Here is a 10,487-nt window from a genome sequence, read left to right on the forward strand (position 1 = left end):
TATATATATATATATATATTCCCAACTTATAGCAACCACATTATCCCCAACAATAAACAGATCCTGGATTAAAAAGCCCTAGACGCGTCATACTAACAGTGAGAGGTTTTCCTCTTTTGTGTAAGGCAAAAATCCAATTAATTTTATGTAAAAAAAGAAATTAAAAAAGAACATTTTTCAAGTGGTGGTGACAACGTAAACAGCAGAGTAAATGCCTCATTACGATCGACTGTTGGATTTGCCAACTTATAGTTCAATTGGGAAAAAAATCGGACTGTTCCAAGAATTTTTTTTAAAATAAGTCTTGGTGTCATTTACATGAATGAAAATTTTTAGAAACATTTAGAAATATAACAAATACTTTAAAATTCTAGCAAGAATATGCTACGTCAATAACAATAAGTTTCTAATTTTTTTTTTTAGTTTTTAAACTAATGAAATTTACTAAAAATTGAATAAGTGCAAAAACATACCAAGACTTGTTTGAACAAAAAGTATTGGAACTGCTTAATTTTAGCTGAATTATAAGTCTACAATTATGATATTCCTAAATGATGGAATTTCCCAGCAGCTAGTTCCAATTTTTCCTGGCATTTATATTACATGCATTAAATATTCACTAATTATGTAATATACTTTTCTATTTAATAAAATAAAACTAACACTATAATAACTTTTTCCTCCAAATTTTAGGATATCAGATTATCTAAAACAAATAAATTTATAAATAAAAAAAGTAAATAACTATCAGCGTTGCGCACGTTACATTTTCTGAACAATCCTATATTTCACGAGTAAAAGAAGGGCATTTTGTTATCAAAATAATTAATAAAAACAAAAGAAAATCCTTGAAAGATTGTTTTAAGAATGGAGATTAAGAACTTTTCTGTTAAATTTCTGTTAAATCTCATTTTCTGTTAAATCTAAGAACTTTTCTGTTAAATCTCATTTCTGTTAAATTAATAGTGAGGTCTTATAAACTTCTTTTTGAGGACATGCTTCAAAACACTAAATTGTTTTTTCAAAAAAATTTTCACACAGTAATATATACTAACACTGAGTAACAATTTTTTTTTCTGTTGCAGGAGATTTTTTTTAACAGATTCTATACTTATGTATAGCTGATTACAAATCTAAAATCAATTTCTCTTACAAAACTAGTTTCTTATGACATTTTTAGTTTACTTTTTGTCGGAACGCACTAGTTTAGTACAAGATTAAAAACGTTATATATCACTGAGGCGGCTCATAAAAACTGCAACCAACTTGCAGGGGAGCTAGGGCATATCATCAGATAAAAATTGAATGGAAATGTATGCCCGAAAGAGCCCCTAGCCGCGTATGAGGACATGTAATTTTAAATTGAAATTATTACTTTTTATTGAAATATACAAGTTAAAAAACGCTATATATAACAGGGTGTCTCATAAATGCTGCGATGAACTTCAAGGGGAGTTAGGACGCATTATCAAGATAAAAATTGCACAGGAATCCATGTTCCTAAATGTCGTCATACGCCGCTGGGGCTCTTTCCTGTCATGAACTGTTACTTTGTGTGATTGTGAACTGGTTTCAATAGGAAAGCTTCCTTAACCGCGTATGACGATATTTTTGAGTACGGTTTCCCATGTAATTTTAATCTTGACGATGTACCCTTGCTCCCTTGAAATTTCGTCACAACATTCAGAACCCCCCCCCTTTTTTTTTATGTATGTTTTTAAACACGTACATTTCGTTAAAAAATGTCATTTTGAAAACTAAACTCGTTAGATTTAAGGGCAAAACTAATATCAGATTTGTTTTCTCCACACTCGAATCAGGCAAGATCAAATATTTACATAAATGCAACAAAAAAAAATTTCCCTAGTGTAATGTATTTCTTTTATTAACGATATTATCAAGTCACCGATCTTTTTCAAGCTTCATACTTTTATTTTTATATGTAAACATCTAAACACTATTCTGAAAACAAATTCTAAATAGTGTTTAAATGTTTTAAATAGTTTTAATTAAGATTATATCAGCTCAGTTAACTCCATGAATGCTGAAAATAATCCCATTTAGTTGACAGAAAAAATATTTTCTAAGGTATTTATCACAATCTTTTGCAGTAATTCATATTAATTCATGTCACAAGACTGAGTTATGAATTTACTCTAAATATTTTATGTGAATTAAATTTAAATTAAATTATTGTCATATTTTATGCTCCCATCATCTGAGAACTTCCCCAAAACAGTTTTCAAAAAAATCAATTTGTCCCATTTCTTGATTCTGAATTTCCTTTGTATTCTGGGTTGAATTCAAAATTACTAGGCTGCGGAGTTGAACATTGATTGCCTTAAATCTTACATGAATCAAGCCAATAATAAAATGCGAAAAATTCGTGTGTTTTGCAATTTAACCAAAATAAATGCTCTCCCACTTTTGAATCGCGCCCTTTAGTTTCGAAACCTCTTTCTTCTGGCACAAATCTTTCAACCATGGCCAATCACCTAACTCCATTTTTCAGAGTTTATGCTTTTAACGGCCATGGTAAAATTGCCATGTAATTTTGATTTCAACAAGTGATGTGGACAGCGCCTGAGATGGTGTCCCTCTCTCCAAACTTCCACTCTAGAACTAACTAAGGAACTTTCAGCCAGATTTAATGCTGCATATACACGAAGGTTGTTCAGTCGGCTGCCAGGATCGAACTCAGGACCCCAGCTCCCCTCCAACGAAGTAAGTGACAACTTTGCTGACATCGCTACCGGAGCACTTCTTTTGGTTTCTTTTACGATCCAACAACCGTAAAAAATTTATTTTATGGTTGTAAAAGAGTAAAAGAAATATTTTAATGTTTTCATAAATAGTTTTATATGAGCTTTTCTTCAACTATATTTGTTTAGCTAAGCATCAGATTTATTTTGCTTGTTTTAATGTATGTCAGGATAGAATTTTACAATCAAAATTTCAACCACTTTCCAACTAGCTAAAGCAATCAAATCCCTAATAGGATTCTGCATCTTGTGACTATAAGTTTCAGTCGTTCTTAGACGGTTACAAGCTAAGCATTTTCTTGATATAATCGCCATAAGTAATAACAATAAAAGTTCCATTTGTATCTCTATACGTACGCAGAATTTATTACCATTTTGTGCCAACATCAATAAAATTTGGTCCACTTTCTATCTTGCCGGAGTGGCTGAACTATTTATCTTAAACTGTCTGCTGGATGACAATACAAATTTTAAGCATCTCCTAACCGCTACAAGCAGAATTTATTAACAAACAGATTTTATCGCTAATTGAAAATGACAATGACTTCCCAGCTAGTTAGAGTTCTTAAATCTAATAGTATCTTTGTGCTTGATTACAATGCAAGTTACGACTGTTTCCTCCATTTAATTATCACGTTATAATTTTAACCACTTTAATAATTTTTACCACTCACAAAATGTTTATGATAATTTTAAAAAAATAATATTTCGCCATTTATGAAGAAATTAACTTGCTCTTTTAAGTTGCAATTCTTAAAAACTTTTCTCGAACAATTTTATGCATTTTTTTTTATTTAAAGCCTTAATCAGAAAGAGATTACCATGTTGGGAAAAAAATTGTTTTAGTTATTCATTCCAAAAGAAGTATACATGTAAGATGTATACCGAAATATCCAAGCCAAAAGTAGAACTAGATCCTTGAATGGAATAAATTAATCAATTGTCGAAATTTTTTGGTCGTCAATGGCAACTAGCAGTTTTCACTATTCCTATTGGACGATACGTATTATCCCAATAGAAACTTATTCCTATTGGCTACTATTTAACTGCTTGATCATTGATGGATTGCTAGTGGACTGGTAAGTGAAGTGACGTCGACTTAGACGGCTTTTGATAAGAATATCTGCTTATAAAATGGGAAAGAACTTACCTATTTAATGATTCGAATAAACTGATAATTTTGTGGAAGTTTCTGTGGACAATAACGTTTAACCCCTTAACGATCGGTTAATTTTCAAAAAAACGGTCATAAAAGTGCCTATTTTTTATCTCATTACAAATACACGCGTTTGATTAGTGCTGACATCTAGTTTAAAATAAACTAATTATCTACCATTACCTTAAAAATCTCCTAGTACTGCCACCTAGTGTGTGAAATGAGAAATAAAAGGTTTGCCGAGCAAAAGAAATTAATTAGTTTTATTGTTAAAGGAGACTGAGTTATCTAAAGATACACCAGAAAAGAGAAGGTGAAACAACAGAAGAACCTCGGTAAAATGTAAAATCAAGTGAAAAGGCAAAGATATTTGCATCAATTGAACAAAATGTTAGTTTTTTTTTTAATAAATAAATGTTACACAACTTATGTCAACAGAGTGAATATTTCGACTGAATTTATTTAAAAAAAATTCACTATCCGATTTTCGATATCCCAAACTACGAACACGAAATTTTTAGTATGTCCCTTTCAAGTTCGTAATATCGAGATCAGACTGTATGTTATTAACGCAATATTCAAAATAAAAATTATAAATTCTTGGCATAGCTTTACTTAAAAAGATTAATTAAAACTGATTATAAAAAGTTGAATGTAATGTAGGTAGTTTAGTAATATAATCTCATTGTTGATACAACTATCAAACATCTTATTTATGATTAAGAACTAAAGGTAACATATGCAGTAAAATAGTATTTTTTTAAAAATTAATACTTGTTATACAATATTTAAAATGTCGGTACAGTAAATATGAAACAAATGTTAAAAAAATTTCAATTAAAATATTCGATTTTTGATGACACAAAATTTTTAGTCTCTCACTTCTGGTTCGTATTATCAAGGCTTGACTGAATCAATAATAATAATTATTATTATCATAAAGCATTATTAGTTCATTTACTTTTCGCTCTCCACCACAAAATAGAGCAAACATGATATTTAAAAGAACACTAAGTTTATTGATCCTACTTCTGCATCCAACAAGCTATACAAAAACTCATAATAATCTGGTCTTTCTCAAACGATTGTTTCACATAGAATTTTTATGATATATTCAAGTTCGCAACTTAATAAAGCAAAAGAATACCCAATAATAGAATCACGTAAATAGCATTAAATTTCTTATCAAAAATAATGATCCCGATCGCCGGTCACTAACAGTTCAAAAACGAAATGACCATCCGTGACTAAAAATTCTTCCTATTTTTGTTAAAAGACCGGGCGTTTAGAAAGCTTTTACAATCCATAAGGAATTATACAGCTTTCTCTTTTCATAAAGCATTTCCGACTGTGAAAAAACATCAAACTGATACATCCTGCTCAAGTTTTCCGCACCACTGCGGGTATCCCTCTCCGCTTTTATCTCACTTCGTCGGAATTGTGCACGAAACGGAGCAAACGATAGTTTACAATAATCATAAATTGAAATATAACCTGAAGTTAAAGTTTGTTCTGGAGGTAAGTGCTTGAAATATTTTTATTCTTAGACATAATCTCTAAAAGCATTTGACGCACGCATTTAAATTAGTAGAAAGTTTTATTTTTCTTGACATCTGAAGAACGTGATTTAAATATGTTTGACAGATTATGAAGAAAATTTAAAAGGTTAAATTTTATCGCCTGCATTTCTCAAAGTATCAAAAATATTGTTTTTTTCTAAACATTTAAAATTTCTTAACTGTGACATGAGAAATCGAAAATTAATATTATTTTATGAAACTATGTCCTTAAAATAGACTTTTATGTTTAGTCGTGGAATAAAATCAGATAAAATTATTTTACAAAATAACCTATTTCCCTAACCAGGAATAAGCAACTTATTTATTTATTGTACAGTTTCGCAAAATAAAAAACGGACCACCCTTAATAATTTTTGATCTAATGATAGGATCTTCACGCTCTAGGACTCATTCTTAACGGTTTGAGGGGGTGACCTCAAATATGCTAAATAATTAATGCAGACGATATTTTAAGCTGCAAAATCAGACGCAAAAACGTACTTTCTCTGAATAAACATAGCTTTTTATTTTTTTCGACGAATTCGGATTTTTAACTCTGTCGCAATCTGGGAAAAATGGTCCCAATAGTTCGGTCAGGATAGTGATCCAGAGTTTGGACTCTTTAATATTAATCTTACTATTTGCGTATTTAGCCATATCTCGAGGAATTTTTAAACGAATTGAAAACTTTTGGCACACATTTATAAAATTCGTTCACCCAGAGTCAATTCTATGCAATATATAGCTTTTAATACATATTTATTATTTTATTTAATAAAATAGTCGAAAAGCTTTTGAATTATAAAGTTTTAAAATTTTCACATCATTTTAAAGAACACAATTCTAAATGGCAAAATAAAAAATATGAAAAAAATTGGTTGGATAATTTTTGAGAAATCGAATTTCGAAAAAGTCGCATTTTTAAAATTCAATTTGTCAGGAACAGATTTTGCTCAAATTTTTTATTTTTTCGTGTACAAATACATTCATAAAAAATTTTTAAGAAATTACATGTCTTACAATTCAAAATATTTTCGACTATTATCAAATAAACTAATAAAAAGTAGTAAATACTTACTAAAGGTTGTTTTTTGCATGGATTTATCTTTGCCTTAATGAATTTTATAATTATAAAATTCATTGTATGCACACAAAAAAAAATTTCATTCGCTTAAAACTTTTTCGAGATATGGCGAAATACGCAGAAAGTGAAATTAATATTAATGGGTCCAGACTTTAGACCGCTCTTTTGGCCAAAATTTTGGAACCACGTTTCCCGGATTGCTGCTACCCCCTATATTTTGGGAGTCAGAAATATGAATTCGTCGAAAAACGGCTTAATCAGAGAAAGTACGTTTTTTTGTCTGATTTTGTGACTTAAAATATCGTCAGCACTAATTAACTAGCATATTTGAGGTCACCCCTTTGAACCGTTAAGATTGAGTCCTAGAACGTAAAGATCCGATCAATAGATCGAAAGCTATTAAGAGTGGTCTGTCTATTTTTTTTCTTGCACACTGCACGTACTTATTTGTAAAAAAAAATTATGTCTCTAGAATTCAGTGAAAAGCGACTAACATTGTCAGACATTATGTTAAATACCAGCTAATATTTTTCAAATAAAATATAAAAATTGTTAAATGTTTTAAACGAAATAACAGAACTTCAAAAAGAAACTTTTTATTAAAAATAAAAAAATATTCTCTAAGGAGTTTTAAAGGGAATTTACGAAATAATTTATGAAATAGTGAATTGACTAAAAAAATTGACTCTATTTAAGAAAGAAGTTATTAAATATTTGCATTTTTTTTTTTTTTTTAAAGGAGGTTTTTCAAGAAATTTGCATTTTTTCCTATGAATTTGGAAAATCTATTTTTTTATTCTCAGGTTAAATAAAATATCTATCTTTTTTTAATTTAAAATTTTCAAAAAAAATTTTAATAAATAAATTAATTCATTACATTTTTCGACAGGTATGAGAAATTATACTATTATTATTTATCATTATTATTTATTATTATTTCTATAATTGTTAATACTGTCATTATTATTAATTCTATCATTATAATAATTAGTATTACGAATTCTATTATAATTATTCACTTCATTGCTATTCTCTAAAATAAAACTTTCTTAGAATAACTGTCTGAATGGTTTCTTTTACTAGAAGTTAAACAGTTAACAATCTAATAAATCGAAACTTAACTTTTTAAAGTACTCGCTGTACATTTTTTACACCCCAATGTAATTTAAATTGTCTAAGCCTTATAATTTATGCGCCACTGAATAAAATGTAACAAAAATAGAAGAGTTGGAAAAAAAATTCTCCTTGAGTTGAAAAGAGAGCAAAAAAACCCTTAAAACTGCAATAAATTAGAATTACTAAAAATAAAAAAAAATTGCGTTAACTTCGTAAACAAAAATGACCTTTTCAGCACATCTACTTTCAACTCTGTAATTGCATTTCAATGGACTACAGAGTGTCTCACACGGTATTAGTCACCAAAAATTTAATAGCTTATTATTCTTAAACTATTAAAAGAAAAAATAATTTCTCCTTTTATTCTATCATACCTTCTGAAAAATTTTCTGCATACCTTCGGCATTTCAGGGTTCAAAGTTTTTTAGTTTTTGCACCATCAAAAACAAAATGCAACAAAAAGTTTAGCAACTTGAACACCTGCGGCAGTTCTTGCTTTTTTTAACGTAAAGAGAAAAATCAAATAAATGGTTAAAACATGACAAAACTTTTAAAATTACATTCTTTATCTGCTCGTCTTCTTAGGAAAAGTCCGTTTTTATTCTAAGAATTATGCATAAGTAAGGAAAAAATTGACAATGTTCCAGATATTTCTATTCAAAAGCATAAGATTTATTTGATTTTTAGTTATAATGTAAAATTTTTCAATAAGGCCATAACTACGTAACTAACTAAGAAAAATCATTCAACCTATTTTATAAAATTTTATTTATAAATGAATTTCATAAAAGTATGCCAAAATTTTCCATAGCTCATTTGAAATTCATATCACACAATTCTTTTCTCATGAAAGTTTAATTTAAAAGTTAAATTTGAATTCATATTCAAAGTATTATTAAATAAGGAATAACTTAGTTATTACAATTTCTTTTTTAAGTAAATTTCTTAAGAAAGAATTCTATTAAGCTTTATCTTCTAAAAATGTTCTAAAAAAAATGTTCTAAAATATATTATTGTAATGTATCGTATGAATATTATTAAAGAAAAAGAGAGATTAGAACTGCGTAGCTTACGCTCAAAGGATTACTATGACTAAAACATTCAACCCTATAAGCTATGGGATTGTATCAGAATATAATGAATATGTTACCGTTAAAGTGTAGAAATCAGTTATTCACAGGTTTTGCTATTTTTTTAAATTATTTTAACATATTTTTGTGGAACAAATGTTTTGTTGCGTTTATGCAAATACTTGATCTTGCTTAATTTGAGTGTGAGGATTTCAAATCTGAAATTAGTTTTGCTCCTAAAATCTATAGATTTTTTTTTAAATGGCATTTTTAGTTTTTTTTTTTTTTTTTGTAGAAATATATAAGTTTAAACACGTTATATATAACAGGGGGTCGCGTAAATATTATCGACGGAGATAATCGACGTTTGATGCGTCATTACAATCGTCATAGGAAGCATCTAAATTAAAAAACAAAGTTTTTAAAGACACTTTTCAAACATAGATATTCTTTCAACGTTTATTTCGGTGTTTATATATATTTAAATTCAGTACATCTATTCCCCAGGGTCTGATTATGGCATAAGGAAAATGGGCACTTTCCCAGGGCACCACACTATAAGAGCCCTCAATTGTCATTGCAAAAAAAAAATTAATTTATTTTCAGTTTACTATTTCTTTTTTACTTAATTTTTTTAAAAAAGAGTAGTATTTATTTTAATGGTTTGCTCTATGGAAATTAGCGCCTAATTGGTTCATTGAAATCAGACTTACCTTAATTTATTGAAACATCGCTAGGTATGCTTTTCCTTTAAAATAACATTTCTAAAATTTTTTATAATATGAACGTGTAACGGCTAAAGCTCGAACACAGTTAATAAGTTAATAGTTAATACCTGGCTAATCTACAGAATAGTTAGGGTAATCCGAACAAAAAAATACTTTATGTTATTTTTTTAAATTGTAATAATATGGTAAACTAACCAGTGAAGGAACATTTAAGCTTCGCTTGCCTTTTAAAAAATCATATTAATTTAAAAATTCGTAATTTTAGTTAAATGACAGTGTCAACATGTTTATTACTAATTGCAAATTATGTAAAAAAATTGTAGGGAACTTACATAATATTGTTTTAAAGTTCTGGAGGTTCAAATAACAAGTAGTAAGAATACCAAGTGAAGGAACAGCTCTTACCAGTCAATGAACACCCAGTAAAGGAACACTTAATTTTGGTTATTTTTTAATGCTCTTTGTGAATTTTGTTGGATATTCTTGAAATTATAACATTAAAATACTTGGAAAACGTTAACTTTTTTTTTGTAATCATGAATTGAAAATTAAAGTGTCAACATATTAACACATACTGTTCATTCACTGGGAAATCTATGCCCAGTAAGGGAGCATGCCTGTTCCCTCACTGGTTAGAAGTTGTTTTTCGTATTTTTAACAAACTTTTGTTGCGGAATATCACTAAAGGTACAAGAAAATTAAAGTTTATATTTTATTTTCATTAACTTAGAAAAAAAACCCAGTAAAGGAACACTTGTTCCTTCACTGGTTTTTCATCGTTTAGAGATCCAGTGAATGAACACCCCCTTATCTCAGTACTTTATTATGCTATGATGCTTAAAAAGAAACAAAACGTAACTTCAATAACTATATTTTGAATTTTCTTTTTCACAGTGAGAAAAATAAGACTACTACATGCAATTAATTCCACTTCAAACAATTAAATACAAACACTCACCTTATAATTTTTTCAATGAAACAAGGTGTTGCAGAGATAATAACAGATTCAAAA

The 10,487-nt window shown here is 28.5% G+C and overlaps 1 protein-coding gene across 1 annotated transcript in view; it reads left to right on the forward strand.

Moving 5' to 3' along the window:
• Positions 1 to 5,299: 5,299 nt before the first annotated feature.
• LOC107436865 (glycoprotein 3-alpha-L-fucosyltransferase A-like) overlaps positions 5,300 to 10,487 on the forward strand; it is an 11,388-nt gene continuing 6,200 nt past the window's right edge. Inside the window, exon 1 of the mRNA XM_016048690.3 lies at positions 5,300 to 5,436. The gene's annotated coding sequence lies outside the window, so the exon portion shown is untranslated. The remainder of the gene's footprint in view (positions 5,437 to 10,487) is intronic.

The sequence above is a fragment of the Parasteatoda tepidariorum genome, chromosome 2 (assembly GCF_043381705.1).
Source record: "Parasteatoda tepidariorum isolate YZ-2023 chromosome 2, CAS_Ptep_4.0, whole genome shotgun sequence".
Lineage (NCBI taxonomy): Eukaryota > Metazoa > Arthropoda > Arachnida > Araneae > Theridiidae > Parasteatoda > Parasteatoda tepidariorum.